The sequence below is a fragment of the Taudactylus pleione genome, unplaced genomic scaffold, assembly GCF_031769625.1.
Source record: "Taudactylus pleione unplaced genomic scaffold, aTauple2 ptg000010l, whole genome shotgun sequence".
Taxonomy (NCBI): Eukaryota; Metazoa; Chordata; class Amphibia; order Anura; family Myobatrachidae; genus Taudactylus; species Taudactylus pleione.
The window spans coordinates 12,140,101-12,160,769 of NW_028284413.1; positions in this window are offsets into that span (position 1 = coordinate 12,140,101).

A 20,669-nucleotide genomic window follows, 5' to 3' on the forward strand; every position below is an offset into this window, starting at 1 on the left:
TAAAATGAATGGGGACATGCTGATTGGTCATAACGCGGCAGTTCCCACGTGCTGACCAATCAGACCGTCCCCATTCATTACTATGGAGAGTGACCAGGAGAGACCAGTACATAAAGTAGAGGGATCATTTATACATCCCTAGAGAGTTAATGATAACAAGATTTGTACATTACACTTGGCTAGGTAAAAATATTGATAGTGTGCATATACAGTGGATATATTTTTTAATCAATTTATTGATCAAAATGATCCAATATTCAACTACTTTGTCAGAAAAAGTATGTTAACATCTACAGGCATAATTATTACAAGCTGCAAATAAATTGCATTTGTGATGTGAAAAATGTGATTACATTTGGAATACGATATATGCAAATATAACTGTATGTATTATAATTAGCAATGTGAGCGGTTGCTCGTGGTTTGGTTCTAATTCATCGTGTTTTGGTTTTGCCAAAACCACCCTCAATTGTATTGGTTTTGGATCTAAGGCCCTCATTCAGAGCCGTATGCTCTGAGCAGAGCGCACGCTCTGAATGAGGGCTGCCCTCCATAATTATGGAGCGTCCTCCTGGACGCTCGTATAGCTGTGGGTCACCACCCACAGCCTATACGAGCATGCAGTTTGATGGCCGCGATGGTCGTGACCATCGCGACCATCGCCACTGCGAGCCGGAGCCTGCGGTTGAGGTTTTCAACCGCAAGGCCCGGAGTGATTTTGGCTCTATCAGAGCCAAAATCACTCCCACTGACATAACTAGTGATGTCAGTGGGCCAGCTTCTGACGGTAGGCGTTCCCTTGGGAACGCCCCCGTCAGGGAGGCACGCCCCCCAAAGGGGGCGTGCTGTCAATCAACATCGACAGCACGCCCCCTTTGATCCGACACAACGAGCGAAGGAAAGTCCTTCGCTCGTCGCGTCTGGCGCATGCGCACGACGGAGCTCCCTCCGTCGTGCGCATGCTCAGTGCAGACCATCGACCCACTTGCGAGCGGACAGCCGCTCGCGAGTGGGTCTGAATCAGGCCCTAAGAGTTATATAACTAAGCGGCTGTTTCTAATTTTCTGCAGTCTTACGGTGGAAACGCTACGGATATGCAATCTGCAGATTTACTATTGCCCAAACTGCCAGGAACCCACCACAAAGCTCGAGTTTAGAAACCAATTGAACATCGGCACACTATCGATTGTCTAGTATAGGAATACTGAATTTACTAAGCTGCAGTTTCAGAAACCGTTGAACAAACTGCCCAAACAAATTATTTGTTAAGAGAGGCAGATTTGACTTCAACAATATTCAACTGCTTTGTGCTTCATGTTTATGTATGCACAGAGCCACCCGTAAATATAATTATCTGCCCATGACACTTTGGGGGTGAATCAAAGATGGATGCAGTTTACCATGCTGCTGCTGACAGGGTGCATCTGTAAATTGGATATTCACACCATGTACAGACTGTGTAGGAATGATCCGTCTTACCTCCTCCTCATATTCGGTGTAATCAATAATAATAGGGGAGCCATCACTTGTCCTAAGTGCACCCTTCCGTTCCTCTGACATTTTTGCTTTCACCCTCTTTTTATCAGCAAACCTTTTTCGGCAATACATCTCAGTACGCTTATATGGCCCTGAAACATTTACAGATGTCAGCACATTTTCCACAGTTGGCGCTTACACGTATGTGGAGTTTTTGATGCCTTGCTGCTAGGGGCGTTTTAAGAGAGGAGGGTGCCCGTGCTCACCGTCCGGGGCCCCCTCCTCTCTCCCCGGGTGCCGTCAGCGAACTGACAGAAGCTGTATACTCCGGGGTCTATTGCACATGTGCAGATCACCGGGGAAATGGTGTGGCAGCCATTTTCCAGGAGATTTCCTACTGCGCAGACGAAGATGCTGGAAAAATGGCCGCAGCAGCCATTTTCCAGGTGTTTTCTGTAGCACTACTCCGTGGGACATTGGAGAGGTATTAAAAAACAAGAATGGATGCAGGGGGTTCGGTGCGGGCCCTCCCTTGACCCAGGGGCCTGTGTGCACCCCACACCCTGCACCCATTATAAATACACCCCTGCTTGCAGCCCAACATCATGTCATAACGGAATAATTGCTGACACTAATGCCATATTTTTCACATATGAAAAATTAAATGTTTTTGCCACATGCTGTTTTCCACCAGCCTCCTTTTCAGCCTCCTCCACCTTTACTGGGTGATTCTCCTTCTCACGCCTATCTCTCCTCTGCCCCTCCATACTGATACACAAGACTGAACAAACGGACAGGACTGACAAATACTTAAAAGGAAAAACTAAACAAACCCTAGCACAACAGCCAACCACCCCAAACACAAACAAATAACAGTAATGCTGGGTACACACTGGCTGATATATTGGCCAATATATTGTGTGCCCGTCGGCCAGTGTGTACCAGCAATATGTCTGTGAACGACGTTGTTCACAAACATATCGCGTCGGCTGTGCTGCACAGCTGATGGCAGATATAGCTGCAGATATATCTGTCCATCGTGCTGTGTGTACGGGTGATCAGCCGCCCGCCCGTACACTTGCGGTAGAGACCGCGGGAAGAGGGTCGTGGCGCACCCTCCAGCCAGCGGGATCCGCAGCCTAATGACAGATGATGGTTGTTCAGTGTGTATGAACAACCATCATCTGCAGATATACAGGAATACTAGCGCTAAAGTAAAAAGATGGATGGTTTAAAATGTAAACAATTAAATTGCATTTATTCATAAAAAGAAATATGCACAATATACCACATATAGTACTTAAAAATGCTAGCACCCTTATTGGCATAAAAATTCCTTTAAGATATATAAGTAATTTAACATACTGTTACTGTGTGGTCAAAACAGGACCTAGGACTCCCTCCACTGTATCCAATTTTGGAATTTGTTAAGCAGCAAGGAATTAATGAATGGTGGGCAAATTAATTCCAACACAGTCCTCAGCATCCAAGCAGCAAATAAAATAGGCTGCATATAGTCTACCTGCAATGTCTCCAACGCTGCAGTCAATCACAGGGAGGATATAAAAGTCCAAATCATAGTCCAGTTGATCCCAGGTTTCCAGAGAAATCACCTCAACGCATTTCACTGAGTAAAGGGGCACCCAGCTTCTTCAGGAGATCTGCAGATATACACTATATGTTAGGTGTGTACCCATAACAAGACCTTAAAAAAACAGACAATACTAAAAAATTAGACAACATCCCAAATCAACAATACAATAGTGATAAGCACAAGACACACTTCCACCTCCACTTCGAAATTGCAGCAAAAATCCTCCATACACCACAGAACTCCAGTAAGCACCTCCAAACACCTCAGGACAGTTTCACATCAGTTTGAGCCAGTTTCCAGCATTTTTAAGGGGGTTTGTGATGTCTCAATTGCATGTGGGAGCTTTAAACTAGGGGTGTGCACCGGCCACTTTTCGTGTTTTGTGTTTTGGTTTTGGATCTGGATCTTTCTTCGTGTTTTGGATCTGGATTGGTTTTGCCAAAACCACCCTTCCGTGTTTTGGGTTCTGGGTTTTGTGTTTTGGATCTGTATTTTTTTTTTAAAAAGCATAAAAACAGCTAAAATCACAGAATTTGTTGGTTTCTCTGCTCCTATGCTATTATTAACCTCAATAACCTTAATTTCCACTCATTTCCAGTCTATTCTGAACACCTCACACCTCACAATAGTGTTTTCATGTCCAAAAGGTTGCACCGAGGTAGCTGGATGACTATGCTAAGCGACATGAGTGGGCGGCACAAACACGTGACCCATCTAGGAGTGACACTGCAGTGGCAGACAGGATGGCAGTTAGAAAAACTAGGCCCCAAACTGTACATAATGCAAAGAAGTGCAAGATGGAATTGTCCTTGGGCCCTCCCACCCACCCTTATGTTGTATAAACAGGACATGCACACTTTAACAAATCAATCATTTCAGCGCCAGGGTCTGCCACACAACTGTGGCTGAAATGATTGGTTCGTTTGGGCCCCCACAAAACAAGCTGGCAATTAATGTGTCCCTGCACAAACTGGCTCTACGGAGGCAAGATGTCATCCTCATCCTCCTCATCCACCGATTCCTCACCCTCTTCAGTGTGTACATCCTCATCCTCACAAAGTATTAACTCGTCCCCACTTGAATCCACCACCACAGGTCCCTCTGTACCTTCTGGAGGCTGGTCTGCCTGGAAGAGCTGATAATTCATTTTGATGAACATCATCTTCTCCACATTCTGTGGAAGCAACCTCCTACGCCTTTCGCTGACAAGGTTCCCGGCTGCACTAAACACTCTTTCGGAGTACACACTGGAGGGGGGGCAACTCAGGTAAAATAGAGCCAGCTTGTACAGGGGCCTCCAAATTGCCTCTTTTTCCTGCCAGTACAGGTATGGACTGTCTGACATGCCTACTTGGATGCTGTCACCGATGTAATCCTCCACCATTCTGTCAATGGTGACAGTATCATATGCAGTGACAGTAGACATGTCAGAAATTGTTGCCAGGTCCTTCAGTCCGGACCAGATGTCCAAACTTGGTCCTGCCTGCCCTGCATCACCGCCAGCGGGTTGCTTAGGATACCTAAGTTTTTTCCTGGCAGCCCCAGTTGCGGGAGAAAATGAAGAAGGAGCCGTTGACGTGTCACGTTCCGCTTCAGCTGACAGTGTGTTCACCAGCAGGTCTTTGCACCTCTGCAGGCTTGTGTCGGCCGGAAAGAGAGACACCACATAGGCTTTAAACCTAGGATCAAGCACGGTGGCCAAAATGTAGTGGTCTGATTTCAACAGATTGACCACCCTGGAATCCTGGCAAAGCGAATGAAGGGCTTCATCCACAAGTCCCACATGCCGAGCGGAATCGCTCCGTCTTAGCTCCTCCTTCACTTTCTCCAGCTGCTTCTGCAAAAGCCTGATGAGGGGAAGGACCTGACTCAAGCTGGCTGTGTCTGAACTGACTTCACGTGTGGCAAGTTCGAAGGGCTGGAGAACCTTGCACAACACGGAAATCATTCTCCACTGCGCTTGAGTCAGGTGCATACCCCCTCCTTTGCCTATGTCATAGGTGGATGTATAGGCTTGTATGGCCTTTTGCTGCTCCTCCATCCTCTGAAGCATATAGAGGGTTGAGTTCCACCGCGTCACAACCTCTTGCTTCAGGTGATGGCGGGGCAGGTTCAAGAGTGTTTGCTGGCGCTCCAGTCTTCGGCACGCAGTCGCTGAATGGCGAAAGTGGCCAGAAATTTTTCGGGCCACCCAAAGCGTCTCCTGCACGCCCCTGTCGCTTTTCAGAAAATTCTGCACCACCAAGTTTATTGTGTGAGCAAAACATGGGACGTGCTGGAATTTGCCCAGATGTAATGCCCGCACAATATTGGTGGCGTTGTCAGATATCACAAATCCCCAGGAGAGTCTAAGTGGGGTAAGCCACTGGGCGATGATTTCCCTCAGTTTCTCTAAGAGGTTGTCGGCGGTGTGCCTCTTACTGAAACCGGTGATACACAGCGTAGCCTGCCTTGTAACGAGCTGGCGTTTCTGAGATGCTGCTACTGGTGACGCTGCTGCTGTTGCTGCGTAAGGTGATACATCTACCCAGTGGGCTGTCACAGTCATATAGTCCTTAGTCTGCCCTGTTCCACTTGTCCACATGTCCGTGGTTAAGTGGAAATTGTGTACAACGGCATTTTTCAGGACACTGAGGACACTTTTTCTGACGTTTCTGTACAGTCTCGGTATCGCCTGCCTAGTGAAGTGGAATCTAGACGGGATTTGGAACCGGGGACACACTACCTCCATCAATTGTCTAAATCCCACTGCACTAATGGCGGATACCGGACGCACGTCTAACACCAACATAGCAGTCAAGGCCTCAGTTATACGTTTTGCTTCAGGATGACTGCTGTCGTACTTCATCCTCCTCGCTAAGGACTGTTGGAGGGTCAATTGTTTAGTAAAAGTAGTGGTGTTCCTACTTCCTCTCTGGGATGATGAACGACTCCCAGCAGCAGCAACAGCAGCAGCGGCAGCAGTAGGCGTAGCAATGCAGGATCCTCCAGAGGAATCCCGGATAGGAGAGTCAGTCATGCCAGTGACATGGCCTGCAGGACTACTTCCGATCCTGACTAAGGAGGAAATTGACGAGGAGGGAGTTGACGGTGTGGTTTGCAGGCGCTTGGATACAACAGGACAACGGGATTTAGGTGTCCCTGGACTGCTTACGGTCTTAGCCAAAGTTTCTGAACTTGACAGTAACTTTTTATGAACGCGCTGCAGGTGCCGTATAAGGGAGGATGTTCCTAGGTGGTTGACGTCCCTACCCCTACTTATTTCACCTTTACATATGGTACATATGGCAAGACAGTTGTTGTCCGGATTTGGATAGAAATATTGCCAGACCAAAGAGGTGGAATGTTTGGTCTTCTGCCCAGGCATGACCGTGATGGGCTTTTTCATCCCACGGACAACAACTGTCTCCCCCGGAGCCTGATTTAAACAAACCACATCACCATCAGAATCCTCCTCGCCAACTTCCTCCTCAGCGCCAGCTACACCAGTATCCTCATCCTGTTGTACTTCAACAGTGACATCTTCAATTTGCATATCAGCAAGTGGACTGTGGGTGCTCCTTTCAGCACTTGCAGGGGGCGTGCAAATGGTGGAAAGAGCCACCTCTTCACGTCCAGTGCTGGGAAGGTCAGGCATCGCAACCACCACCACACTTGGACTCTCCTTGGGGATTTGTGATATCTTCTTAGAAAGCACAGTTCTTCGCTGTGCTTTTGCCAGCTTAACTCTTTTGATTTTTTTAGTGGGAGGAGGGCTTCCATCGTCATGTGAAGCTGAACCACTAGTCATGAACATACTAGGGATCGACCTTAGCCGTTCCTTGCCACTCCGTGTCGTAAATGGCATATTGGCAAGTTTACGTTTCTCTTCAGCTGATTTAAATGTCTTTTTCAAGGTCATTTTCCTGAACTTTGCCATTTGGGATTGTATGTGCCCTCTACTATGACATTGGGCATCGGCCTTGGCAGACGACGTTGATGGCATGTTATCGTCTATGTCATGACTAGTGGCAGCAGCTTCAGCACTAGGAGGAAGTGGTTCTTGATCTTTCTCTATTTTATTTTTATCGGAGAAAGTTTGGTCCTCCATTTATGTTATATTGATTTGATATATACGTGCGGCTAATCACAGAAAATAATTTTTTTTTTGGTTTGGACTGGAGTGTACTTTGTGGGTTACAGCACCCTTTAACGGTCAAGCCAGCCGGCCCTTTACTTATGACACAGGCGCACTCTTGGCACTACTTTGTTGATGCACGTGCGGCTACTGCGCACACAATTCACAAACACAGAAAATAATTTTTTTTTGGTTTGGACTGGAGTGTACTTTCGGGGGTTACAGCACCCTTAACGGTCAAGCCAGCTGGCCCTTTACTTATGACACAGGCGCACGCTTGGCACTACTTTGTTGATGCACGTGCGGCTACTGCGCACACAATTCACAAACACAGAAAATTATTTTTTTTTTGGTTTGGACTGGAGTGTACTTTGGGGGTTACAGCACCCTTTAACGGTCAAGCCAGCCGGCCCTTTACTTATGACACAGGCGCACGCTTGGCACTACTTTGTTGATGCACGTGCGGCTACTGCGCACACAATTCACAAACACAGAAAATTATTTTTTTTTGGTTTGGACTGGAGTGTACTTTCGGGGGTTACAGCACCCTTAACGGTCAAGCCAGCCGGCCCTTTACTTATGACACAGGCGCACGCTTGGCACTACTTTGTTGATGCACGTGCGGCTACTGCGCACACAATTCACAAACACAGAAAATAATTTTTTTTTTGGTTTGGACTGGAGTGTACTTTGGGGGTTACAGCACCCTTTAACGGTCAAGCCAGCCGGCCCTTTACTTATGACACAGGCGCACGCTTGGCACTACTTTGTTGATGCACGTGCGGCTACTGCGCACACAATTCACAAACACAGAAAATAATTTTTTTTTTGGTTTGGACTGGAGTGTACTTTGGGGGTTACAGCACCCTTTAACGGTCAAGCCAGCCGGCCCTTTACTTATGACACAGGCGCACTCTTGGCACTACTTTGTTGATGCACGTGCGGCTACTGCGCACACAATTCACAAACACAGAAAATAATTTTTTTTTTGGTTTGGACTGGAGTGTACTTTGGGGGTTACAGCACCCTTTAACGGTCAAGCCAGCCGGCCCTTTACTTATGACACAGGCGCACGCTTGGCACTACTTTGTTGATGCACGTGCGGCTACTGCGCACACAATTCACAAACACAGAAAATTATTTTTTTTTTGGTTTGGACTGGAGTGTACTTTGGGGGTTACAGCACCCTTTAACGGTCAAGCCAGCCGGCCCTTTACTTATGACACAGGCGCACGCTTGGCACTACTTTGTTGATGCACGTGCGGCTACTGCGCACACAATTCACAAACACAGAAAATTATTTTTTTTTTGGTTTGGACTGGAGTGTACTTTGTGGGTTACAGCACCCTTTAACGGTCAAGCCAGCCGGCCCTTTACTTATGACACAGGCGCACTCTTGGCTCTACTTTGTTGATGCACGTGCGGCTACTGCGCACACAATTCACAAACACAGAAAATAATTATTTTTTTGGTTTGGACTGGAGTGTACTTTCGGGGGTTACAGCACCCTTAATGGTCAAGCCAGCCGGCCCTTTACTTATGACACAGGTGCACGCTTGGCACTACTTTGTTGATGCACGTGCGGCTACTGCGCACACAATTCACAAACACAGAAAATAATTTTTTTTTTGGTTTGGACTGGAGTGTACTTTCGGGGGTTACAGCACCCTTAACGGTCAAGCCAGCCGGCCCTTTACTTATGACACAGGCGCACGCTTGGCACTACTTTGTTGATGCACGTGCGGCTACTGCGCACACAATTCACAAACACAGAAAATAATTTTTTTTTTGGTTTGGACTGGAGTGTACTTTCGGGGGTTACAGCACCCTTAACGGTCAAGCCAGCCGGCCCTTTACTTATGACACAGGCGCACGCTTGGCACTACTTTGTTGATGCACGTGCGGCTACTGCGCACACAATTCACAAACACAGAAAATAATTTTTTTTTTGGTTTGGACTGGAGTGTACTTTCGGGGGTTACAGCACCCTTAACGGTCAAGCCAGCCGGCCCTTTACTTATGACACAGGCGCACGCTTGGCACTACTTTGTTGATGCACGTGCGGCTACTGCGCACACAATTCACAAACACAGAAAATTATTTTTTTTTTGGTTTGGACTGGAGTGTACTTTCGGGGGTTACAGCACCCTTAACGGTCAAGCCAGCCGGCCCTTTACTTATGACACAGGCGCACGCTTGGCACTACTTTGTTGATGCACGTGCGGCTACTGCGCACACAATTCACAAACACAGAAAATAATTTTTTTTTGGTTTGGACTGGAGTGTACTTTCGGGGGTTACAGCACCCTTTAACGGTCAAGCCAGCCGGCCCTTTACTTATGACACAGGCGCACGCTTGGCACTACTTTGTTGATGCACGTGCGGCTACTGCGCACACAATTCACAAACACAGAAAATATATTATTTTTTTAGCACTTGGGGGGAGCGCCCCTGATGGACAGAGCACCCCCTGGACAACACTACAGCTCTCCTTTAGGACTGGGACACTGCACAGGACTTTGGAGTGGACACAGCCCCTATGGAGAACTGACTGCACAACACAGTCCAGCCAGCCCCTATGGACTTTGAAGTAGTGGACACAGCCCCTATTAACAACAGCAGCACAGCACAACACAGCTAGCCCCTATGGACTTTGAAGTAGTGGACAACAGCAGCACTACACTACACTACACTACACAGCCCTAACTCCCACCCTCCCTCTTCACTGTCCACAGCCGAGTGAGAAAATGGCGCCGACGCGGGTACCTTATATAGGATCCAAAACCCGCGAGACTCAGAAGGCGGGATGATGACGTTTTGCCTCGATTTCAGATCCGAGTCAGGCGGGAAAAGTCGAGCCTGACTCGGATCGGACTCGGATCGGGGGGGCTCGGGGGGGTTCGGATTTTAGAAATCCGAACCCGCTCACCCCTACTTTAAACCAATAGTAAAGTGTCAGGAATTGTTGGGCAGTTTGGCGGCAGTTTAGTGGTGGTTTGACTAGTCCATTGAAAAGCATTAAACCGCTACTGTTTTTGATACCAAAAACCGCTGGACATCGCTGGTGGTTTGATAATCATAGGCAAAACTTAGTTAATGCTGTATTTTCCGCCGCAAAAATGCTGGCGATGTCCGGTGGTTTCTATTTGAAGCCCAAACCGTTGCTTAAAAATATACCCCTAGATCTTTTAAAAAATGTATAAAAACAGCTAAAATCAAAAAATTCTTCCTTATGTGGGAGAGTTATATAGATACACTTTCTACCTCTATGCATTCTCAAATCCACAATAATTTACAGGACTCGTCTTGGTATCTGTTACAACTTGCAGCTAATGACCCTCCGATACGATTACAACATTGAATTTGAGTAGAATGGTAAGCTACTGTATCTAGTTTATTTAGTCTTCTATTTCTTGTATGTTGTTTTTATAATGATTTGTTATACCATTCTAATTTTCCTCTGTATAACATCAATTCCATATGTGAATTGAAGCTACTTTATTGATCTATCTCTTTACTATTTGGATGATGTTATACACCATTTTCACCATTGTACAACTATTTGAGATCATTGCCTTCCCTTTTTCATGAACATTTGTATTATTGTTCATTTCGATGTCCGTAAATGTGACACTTGATGCTTCAATAAAAAAAAAACAGAAAAAATCAATCATGTAATTTGGGCCTACAGTATTATTAACCTTAATAACATTTACTTCCATTTTCAGTAACTTTTGACCACTTCTCAGCTCACAATATTGTTCACCAATTTTGGCCATAGTCTGCAGTAAATTGGCTGGCTAAACTAAGTAACAGAGCAGTGGCACAACACATGGCATTTAAAAAGGATATAGCAGCTCTATGAGACAGGATTGCAGTTTAATAAACTATACGACCCCATAGAAAGAATGGTTTCCTTAATCAAGAACTAGATTAGAGGCCCGAGGGCAGTACAGGGAAATGGAAGGGGACTAGGTAACGGAAGGCAAGTAAAGGATTGATTGATTGCTTAATTGATTGATTAAGAACATTTAATTTGGCACTGAGAAAAGGCCATAAAAGAGTACAATTTATCTTGTTCAAGATATGTTCATATTACTGAAAATAAGCAGTGGCACCATACATTTTTTAATAACAGTGCCCCTTTAACACAGTGCTTTAGGCTTTTATTTCTTAACACAATGCCTGCCTGAACACACAAAACAGCATTTTTTTTAACACAGTACCTGAACACACAACAGTGTTTATTTAATACAGTGCTTGAAGCTCTGAACACACAACACAGTGCCTCACAGTGCTCCTATGGCATTTTTTTTAATAACAAAGTGCCCCTTTAACACAGTGCTCCTAATGGCTTTTTTAGTGCCTGAAAGTGACGTTTTGAAACACAGTGCTGCAGCCCACAGTCCACACCCTCTCTCTCCGATCTCCTGTGTGAAATGGCACCCGATCACAAAGGAGGGACTTTTATTAGCATTTCAAAAAACGCAAGATCCAACACCGGGAAGATGATGCTTTCAATAACACATGGGTCCGGCGCTAGGAACATTACGTTTTGCCTTGTTTTGGGATCCGAAGTTGGCAGGAAGTCCCAAGCCAGGGCTTGGTTTGGCTCGTAACCCCTATATTTGGGTGTGTTCGTATTGCTGGAATCGCACACATCTCTAATTATAATTCACATCCCGGGACAGATTTTGCAAGAAAGCTCTGTTCCTGTGAATCCCTTCCCCGCACTTCTTGGGTATTTTTCACAAAATATACCCGAATTTTTCTCGAAAAGCCCTTTGATACATTTTAGTGATACTAAAATAATGTGTAAAGGGTGTGAAAACACCCGTTTTCACATTATGTTAGTTAAATGAAATTGATAAATATGCCCCCTAGCATTATCAGTTCAGTTAAGGGGACAATTACAGTAAGGAGCAACAATCAATGGGCTGAAAATAGGATTGCATTTGAGTGGCCTACTGTATTTAAAAACATAAGCCAGAGTTTTCATTACTAATGACTATCTTCACCAAACAGATTTGTATGTAATGCCTCAATCAAAAGAAATTTCTGAAGAGCTCAGTTATTGATGCTCAACAGGCTGGAAAACGATACAAAACGATTTCAATGACATTGGCCTTCAACCAATCCACTGTCAGTTACTGTACAAATGGAGAAATGTCAACACCATTGCTCAAAAATCATTCCAAGCACAAAGAACATAATATTATGGAGATAAAAAAGAACCCGAAGATAATGTCTAAGGGCTGCAAATGGTCATCAAGCAATGCAACCTAGTGGTTGCCAATCATTGATTGGTTCAGGCAGCCCAGGAGACCCAATCCATGCCACGTGAACACACCCCACACCATTATGGAACCACCACCAACCTCCATGATGCCTTGTTGACAAATGGGGTCAATGGCCTCATGGGGTCAGCGCCACACCCAAACCCTACCATTAGCCTGAAACAACTGGAACTGTGACTCATCGGACCATGCCACATGTTGCCAGTCCTCCAAGGTAGAATTAGTAATGTCATGAGCACAGGTGAGGCACTGTGTCCATTGTCATAGTGTTGACGATTTGAACGATTTATCATTCAGATCTGTCGGAATCAGGCAAATCATTCAAAATATTGTAAACTGTGTACCCAGCTTAAGACGTAGAGGATCAGAGATATTTTTCGTTGCCAGCAGGGAATGGTGACAGCAGGTACATTATGATGACATGCTACAATGTGGATAATGTCACAATCTCATAAGTCAGAAATGACAGTGTGTATGGGAAGCAATCGGGAAGCCGACTGCCTAAATACCGGCAGCCGGCATCCCGACTGTCATATCCCGGCAAGGGTGAAATGCCGGGCGTCTAGATGTAGACGCCCGCATTTCCCCGACGCCGGGAGACCGGCGCCCGGCATCCCGATCGTAGTGATGCCAGGCGCCACGAGCGGAAAGCCGCAGGGGGGGGGAGAGTTAGGGTTAGGCACCCCCGGGGGGGGGACTTAGGGTTAGGCACCCCCCCCGGTGGACTTAGGTTTAGGCAGCGGGGAAGGGGGTGGTTAGGTACTTAGAGGGAGGATTAGGGTTAGGCACTTGGGGGGGAAGTTAGGGTTAGGCACCCCTAAGGAGGGTTAGGGTTAGGGGGGTTAGGTTAGGTTAGTAGATACAAGGGGTGTGCACCGGCCACTTTTTGTGTTTTGGTTTTGGATCTGGATCTTTCTTCGTGTTTTGGATCTGGATTGGTTTTGCCAAAACCACCCTTCCGTGTTTTGGGTTCTGGGTTTTGTGTTTTGGATCTGTATTTTTTTGAAAAAAAGCATAAAAACAGCTAAAATCACAGAATTTGTAGGTTTTTCTGCTCCTATGCTATTATTAACCTCAATAACCTTAATTTCCACTCATTTCCAGTCTATTCTGAACACCTCACACCTCACAATAGTGTTTTTATGTCCAAAAGGTTGCACCGAGGTAGCTGGATGACTATGCTAAGCGACACGAGTGGGCGGCACAAACACGTGACCCATCTAGGCGTGATACTGCAGTGGCAGACAGGATGGCAGTTTGAAAAACTAGGCCCCAAACTGTACATAATGCAAAGAAAAAAAGAGGTGCAAGATGGAATTGTCCTTGGGCCCTCCCACCCACCCTTATGTTGTATAAACAGGACATGCACACTTTAACAAAGCAATCATTTCAGCGCCAGGGTCTGCCACACAACTGTGGCTGAAATGATTGGTTCGTTTGGGCCCCCACAAAACAAGCTGGCAATTAATCTGTCCCTGCACAAACTGGCTCTACGGAGGCAAGATGTCATCCTCAATCCTCCTCATCCACCGATTCCTCACCCTCTTCAGTGTGTACATCCTCATACTCACAAAGTATTAACTCGTCCCCACTTGAATCCACCACCACAGGTCCCTCTGTACGTTCTGGAGGCTGGTCTCCCTGGAAGAGCTGATAATTCATTTTGATGAACATCATCTCCACATTCTGTGGAAGCAACCTCCTACGCCTTTCGCTGACAAGGTTCCCGGCTGCACTAAACACTCTTTCGGAGTACACACTGGAGGGGGGGCAACTCAGGTAAAATAGAGCCAGTTTGTACAGGGGCCTCCAAATTGCCTCTTTTTCCTGCCAGTACAGGTATGGACTGTCTGACATGCCTACTTGGATGCTGTCACCGATGTAATCCTCCACCATTCTGTCAATGGTGACAGTATCATATGCAGTGACAGTAGACATGACAGAAATTGTTGCCAGGTCCTTCAGTCCGGACCAGATGTCCAAACTTGGTCCTGCCTGCCCTGCATCACCGCCAGCGGGTTGCTTAGGATACCTAAGTTTTTTCCTGGCAGCCCCAGTTGCGGGAGAAAATGAAGAAGGAGCTGTTGACGTGTCACGTTCCGCTTCAGCTGACAGTGTGTTCACCAGCAGGTCTTTGCACCTCTGCAGGCTTGTGTCGGCCAGAAAGAGAGACACCACATAGGCTTTAAACCTAGGATCGAGCACGGTGGCCAAAATGTAGTGGTCTGATTTCAACAGATTGACCACCCTGGAATCCTGGCAAAGCGAATGAAGGGCTTCATCCACAAGTCCCACATGCCGAGCGGAATCGCTCCATCTTAGCTCCTCCTTCACTTACTCCAGCTGCTTCTGCAAAAGCCTGATGAGGGGAATGACCTGACTCAAGCTGGCTGTGTCTGAACTGACTTCACGTGTGGCAAGTTCGAAGGGCTGGAGAACCTTGCACAACACGGAAATCATTCTCCACTGCGCTTGAGTCAGGTGCATACCCCCTCCTTTGCCTATGTCATAGGTGGATGTATAGGCTTGAATGGCCTTTTGCTGCTCCTCCATCCTCTGAAGCATATAGATGGTTGAGTTCCACCGCGTCACAACCTCTTGCTTCAGGTGATGGCGGGGCAGGTTCAAGAGTGTTTGCTGGCGCTCCAGTCTTCGGCACGCAGTCGCTGAATGGCGAAAGTGGCCAGAAATTTTTCGGGCCACCCAAAGCGTCTCCTGCACGCCCCTGTCGCTTTTCAGAAAATTCTGCACCACCAAGTTTATTGTGTGAGCAAAACATGGGACGTGCTGGAATTTGCCCAGATGTAATGCCCGCACAATATTGGTGGCGTTGTCAGATATCACAAATCCCCAGGAGAGTCTAAGTGGGGTAAGCCACTGGGCGATGATTTCCCTCAGTTTCTCTAAGAGGTTGTCGGCGGTGTGCCTCTTACTGAAACCGGTGATACACAGCGTAGCCTGCCTTGGAACGAGCTGGCGTTTCTGAGATGCTGCGACTGGTGACGCTGCTGCTGTTGCTGCGTAAGGTGATACATCTACCCAGTGGGCTGTCACAGTCATATAGTCCTTAGGTGCCCTGTTCCACTTGTCCACATGTCCGTGGTTAAGTGGACATTGGGTACAACGGCATTTTTCAGGACACTGAGGACACTTTTTCTGACGTTTCTGTACAGTCTCGGTATTGCCTGCCTAGTGAAGTGGAATCCAGACGGGATTTGGAACCGGGGACACACTACCTCCATCAATTGTCTAAATCCCACTGCACTAATGGCGGATACCGGACGCACGTCTAACACCAACATAGCAGTCAAGGCCTCAGTTATACGTTTTGCTTCAGGATGACTGCTCTTGTACTTCATCCTCCTCGCTAAGGACTGTTGGAGGGTCAATTGTTTAGTAAAAGTAGTGGTGTTCCTACTTCCTCTCTGGGATGATGAACGACTCCCAGCAGCAGCAACAGCAGCAGCAGCGGCAGCAGGAGGCGTAGCAATGCAGGATCCTCCAGAGGAATCCCGGATAGCAGAGTCAGTCATGCCAGTGACATGGCCTGCAGGACTACTTCCAATCCTGACTAAGGAGGAAATTGACGAGGAGGGAGTTGACGGTGTGGTTTGCAGGCGCTTGGATACAACAGGACAACGGGATTTAGGTGTCCCTGGACTGCTTACGGTCTTAGCCAAAGTTTCTGAACTTGACAGTAACTTATTATGAACGTGCTGCAGGTGCCGTATAAGGGAGGATGTTCCTAGGTGGTTAACGTCCCTACCCCTACTTATTCCACCTTTACATAAGGTACATATGGCAAGACAGTTGTTGTCCGGATTTGGATAGAAATATTGCCAGACCAAAGAGGTGGAATGTTTGGTCTTCTGCCCAGGCATGACCGTGATGGGCTTTTTCATCCCACGGACAACAACTGTCTCCCCCGGAGCCTGATTTAAACAAACCACATCACCATCAGAATCCTCCTCGCCAACTTCCTCCTCAGCGCCAGCTACACCAGTATCCTCATCCTGTTGTACTTCAACAGTGACATCTTCAATTTGCATATCAGCAAGTGGACTGTGGGTGTTCCTTTCAGCACTTGCAGGGGGCGTGCAAATGGTGGAAAGAGCCACCTCTTCCCGTCCAGTGCTGGGAAGGTCAGGCATCGCAACCGCCACCACACTTGGACTCTCCTTGGGGATTTGTGATATCTTCTTAGAACGCACAGTTCTTCGCTGTGCTTTTGCCAGCTTAACTCGTTTGATTTTTTTAGTGGGAGGAGGGCTTCCATCGTCATGTGAAGCTGAACCACTAGTCATGAACATAGGGAAAGACCTTAGCCGTTCCTTGCCACTCCGTGTCATAAATGGCATATTGGCAAGTTTACATTTCTCTTCAGATGATTTAAATGTTTTTTTTAAGGTCATTTTCCTGAACTTTGTCATTTGGGATTGTATGTGGCTTCTACTATGACATTGGGCATCGGCCTTGGCAGACGACGTTGATGGCATGTTATCGTCTATGTCATGACTAGTGGCAGCAGCTTCAGCACTAAGAGGAAGTGGTTCTTGATCTTTCTCTATTTTATTTTTATCGGAGAAAGTTTGGTCCTCCATTTATGTTATATCGATTTGATATATACGTGCGGCTAAGGTGCACACAAACACAGAAAATATTTTTTTATTTTTGCTGGAGAGTAGTGCACTTTGTGGGTTACACCACCCTTTAAGAAATGAGCCAGCCGGCTCTTTACTTATGGGACACAGGCGCACGCTTGGCGCTGCTCCTTTGTTGATGCACGTGCGGCTCCTGCGCACACAATTCACAAACACAGAAAAAATATTTTGTTATTTGGTTTGGAGTGTACTTTGGGGGTTACAGCACCCTTTAACGGTCAAGCCAGCCGGCCCTTTACTTATGACACAGTCGCACGCTTGGCAATACTTTGTTGATGCACGTGCGGCTACTGCGCACACAATTCACAAACACAGAAAAAATATTTTGTTAATTGGTTTGGAGTGTACTTTGGGGGTTACAGCACCATTTAACGGTCAAGCCAGCCGGCCCTTTACTTATGACACAGACGCACGCTTGGCACTACTTTGTTGATGCATGTGCGGCTACTGCGCACACAATTCACAAACACAGAAAATAATTTATTTTTTGGTTTGGACTGGAGAGTACTTTGGGGGTTACAGCACCCTTTAACGGTCAAGCCAGCCGGCCCTTTTCTTATGACACAGGCGCACGCTTGGCACTACTTTGTTGATGCACGTGCGGCTACTACGCACACAATTCACAAACACAGAAAAAATATTTTGTTATTTGGTTTGGAGTGTACTTTGGGGGTTACAGCACCCTTTAACGGTCAAGCCAGCCGGCCCTTTACTTATGACACAGTCGCACGCTTGGCAATACTTTGTTGATGCACGTGCGGCTACTGCGCACACAATTCACAAACACAGAAAAAATATTTTGTTAATTGGTTTGGAGTGTACTTTGGGGGTTACAGCACCATTTAACTGTCAAGCCAGCCGGCCCTTTACTTATGACACAGACGCACGCTTGGCACTACTTTGTTGATGCACGTGCGGCTACTGCGCACACAATTCACAAACACAGAAAATAATTTATTTTTTGGTTTGGACTGGAGAGTACTTTGGGGGTTACAGCACCCTTTAACGGTCAAGCCAGCCGGCCCTTTACTTATGACACAGGCGCACGCTTGGCACTACTTTGTTGATGCACGTGCGGCTACTGCGCACACAATTCACAAACACAGAAAATATATATTTTTTTGGTTTGGAGTGTACTTTGGGGGTTACAGCACCCTTTAACGGTCAAGCCAGCCGGCCCTTTACTTATGACACAGGCGCACGCTTGGCACTACTTTGTTGATGCACGTGCGGCTACTGCGCACACAATTCACAAACACAGAAAATATATATTTTTTCTGGTTTGGAGTGTACTTTGGGGGTTACAGCACCCTTTAACGGTCAAGCCAGCCGGCCCTTTACTTATGACACAGGCGCACGCTTGGCACTACTTTGTTGATGCACGTGTGGCTGCCGCGCACACAATTCACAAACACAGAAAAAATATTTTGTTATTTGGTTTGGAGTGTACTTTGGGGGTTACAGCACCCTTTAACGGTCAAGCCAGCCGGCCCTTTACTTATGACACAGGCGCACGCTTGGCACTACTTTGTTGATGCACGTGCGGCTACTGCGCACACAATTCACAAACACAGAAAATATAATTTTTTTTGGTTTGGACTGGAGTGTACTTTGGGGGTTACAGCACCCTTTAACGGTCAAGCCAGCCGGCCCTTTACTTATGACACAGGCGGACGCTTGGCACTACTTTGTTGATGCACGTGCGGCTACTGCGCACACAATTCACAAACACAGAAAATAATTTTTTTTTTGGTTTGGACTGGAGTGTACTTTGGGGGTTACAGCACCCTTTAACGGTCAACCCAGCCGGCCCTTTACTTATGACACAGGCGCACGCTTGGCACTACTTTGTTGATGCACGTGCGGCTACTGCGCACACAATTCACAAACACACAAAAAATATAATTTTTTTAGCACTTGGGGGGAGCACCCCTGATGGACAGAGCACCCCCTGGACAACACTACAGCACCCCTTTAGGACTGGGACACTGTACAGGACTTTGGAGTGGACACAGCCCCTATGGAGAACTGACTGCACAACACAGTCCAGCCAGCCCCTATGGACTTTGAAGTAGTGGACACAGCCCCTATTAACAACAGCAGCACAGCACAACACAGCTAGCCCCTATGGACTTTGAAGTAGTGGACAACAGCAGCACAGCGCAGCACAGCACAGCACAACACTACTCTGCATTACACTACACTACACAGCCCAGCCAGCCCTAACTCCCACCCTCCCTCTTCACTGTCCACAGCCGAGTGAGAAAATGGCGCCGACGCGGGTACCTTATATAGGATCCGCGAGACCCGGAAGGCCGGATGATGACGTTTTGCCTCGATTTCAGATCCAAGTCAGGCGGGAAAAGTCGAGCCTGACTCGGATCTGACTCGGATCGGGGAGGCTCGGGGGGGTTCAGATTTCAGAAATCCGAACCCGCTCACCCCTAGTAGATACTTACCTATCCACGATCGGGATTTCCAGCGCTGTCATGCTTCCGCTGCTTCTAACTCTGCTCTTGTCGGGCTGCCGCTGACAGGAATCGAACCGCCGGCCAATGCGGCCGGCGGTATTTCATACCCATTCCGTGTGTATACATTTATGTTAACGGAGTTTCACAGCATACATTACAACCCAGCAAATCCAGAAAATGTGGCATATTTGGCATAAGTTCAAGGTGACAATTAGTGACATGCTCTTCCAGAGATACATGCAAAGTGTCTTGTATTGTTATATTATGTAAAATATCTTGATACCTATGTAGTGTATTAGGAGCAAATAAAAAGATGTCTAAGTTTGTATAGTGAGTAATTGTCCACTGGACCCATTTATTAGCAGGAGATGGAGATTTTTATTCCAGATCCACTATGAGGAGATTTTTACTTCAGGTTATAGTAAGGCACAATTCAGCCCAGCATCACACTGATCTGTTTCTTCCAAGGAGCAGCTGTTACTTGCCGATGTGTACATCTGCAATATATTCTGTATGTGAGGATCAATGTACATTACATGCTGGGTCCATTGTAAAGTGAAACTAAAGCATTGATAGACAAATAGAACCACTTATAAACAATTCTTCCTGGTCAAATGGTTTATCCAGTGATGCTTTTAAATGTTCAAAAACAATCTGTTAACTAGTATAGATCCGAATACTTGAATAAGTTTGAGAAAAGTTAAGCACCCTGTCCAGTGATGGAATATTGCTAGTTCACCAGGGGTTAAATGATAGGAGAGGGCGTAGCCAAGAATGTGTCCATCAAAATAATAGCCTATAGCAGAAATAGAGGGCATGGCTCCTACTGTTCATTACATAAAGTATATAGTCTGGAAGAGGAGCCATCTTCCTCTTGTCCAGTTCTGGAACCAGGCTGGGCTAAGTATCATCATTATAGTGCCACTTTCTGTGAATTTTCTGTCGCTCTATATTTTTCCACATGCTGCCCCCCCTCCCCTCTCCCTCCATCTCCAGCAACTTCTACCCCTGTGTCCTTGCTCCCTGTTGCCCCTTTTTTCCGGCTGCTGCCTC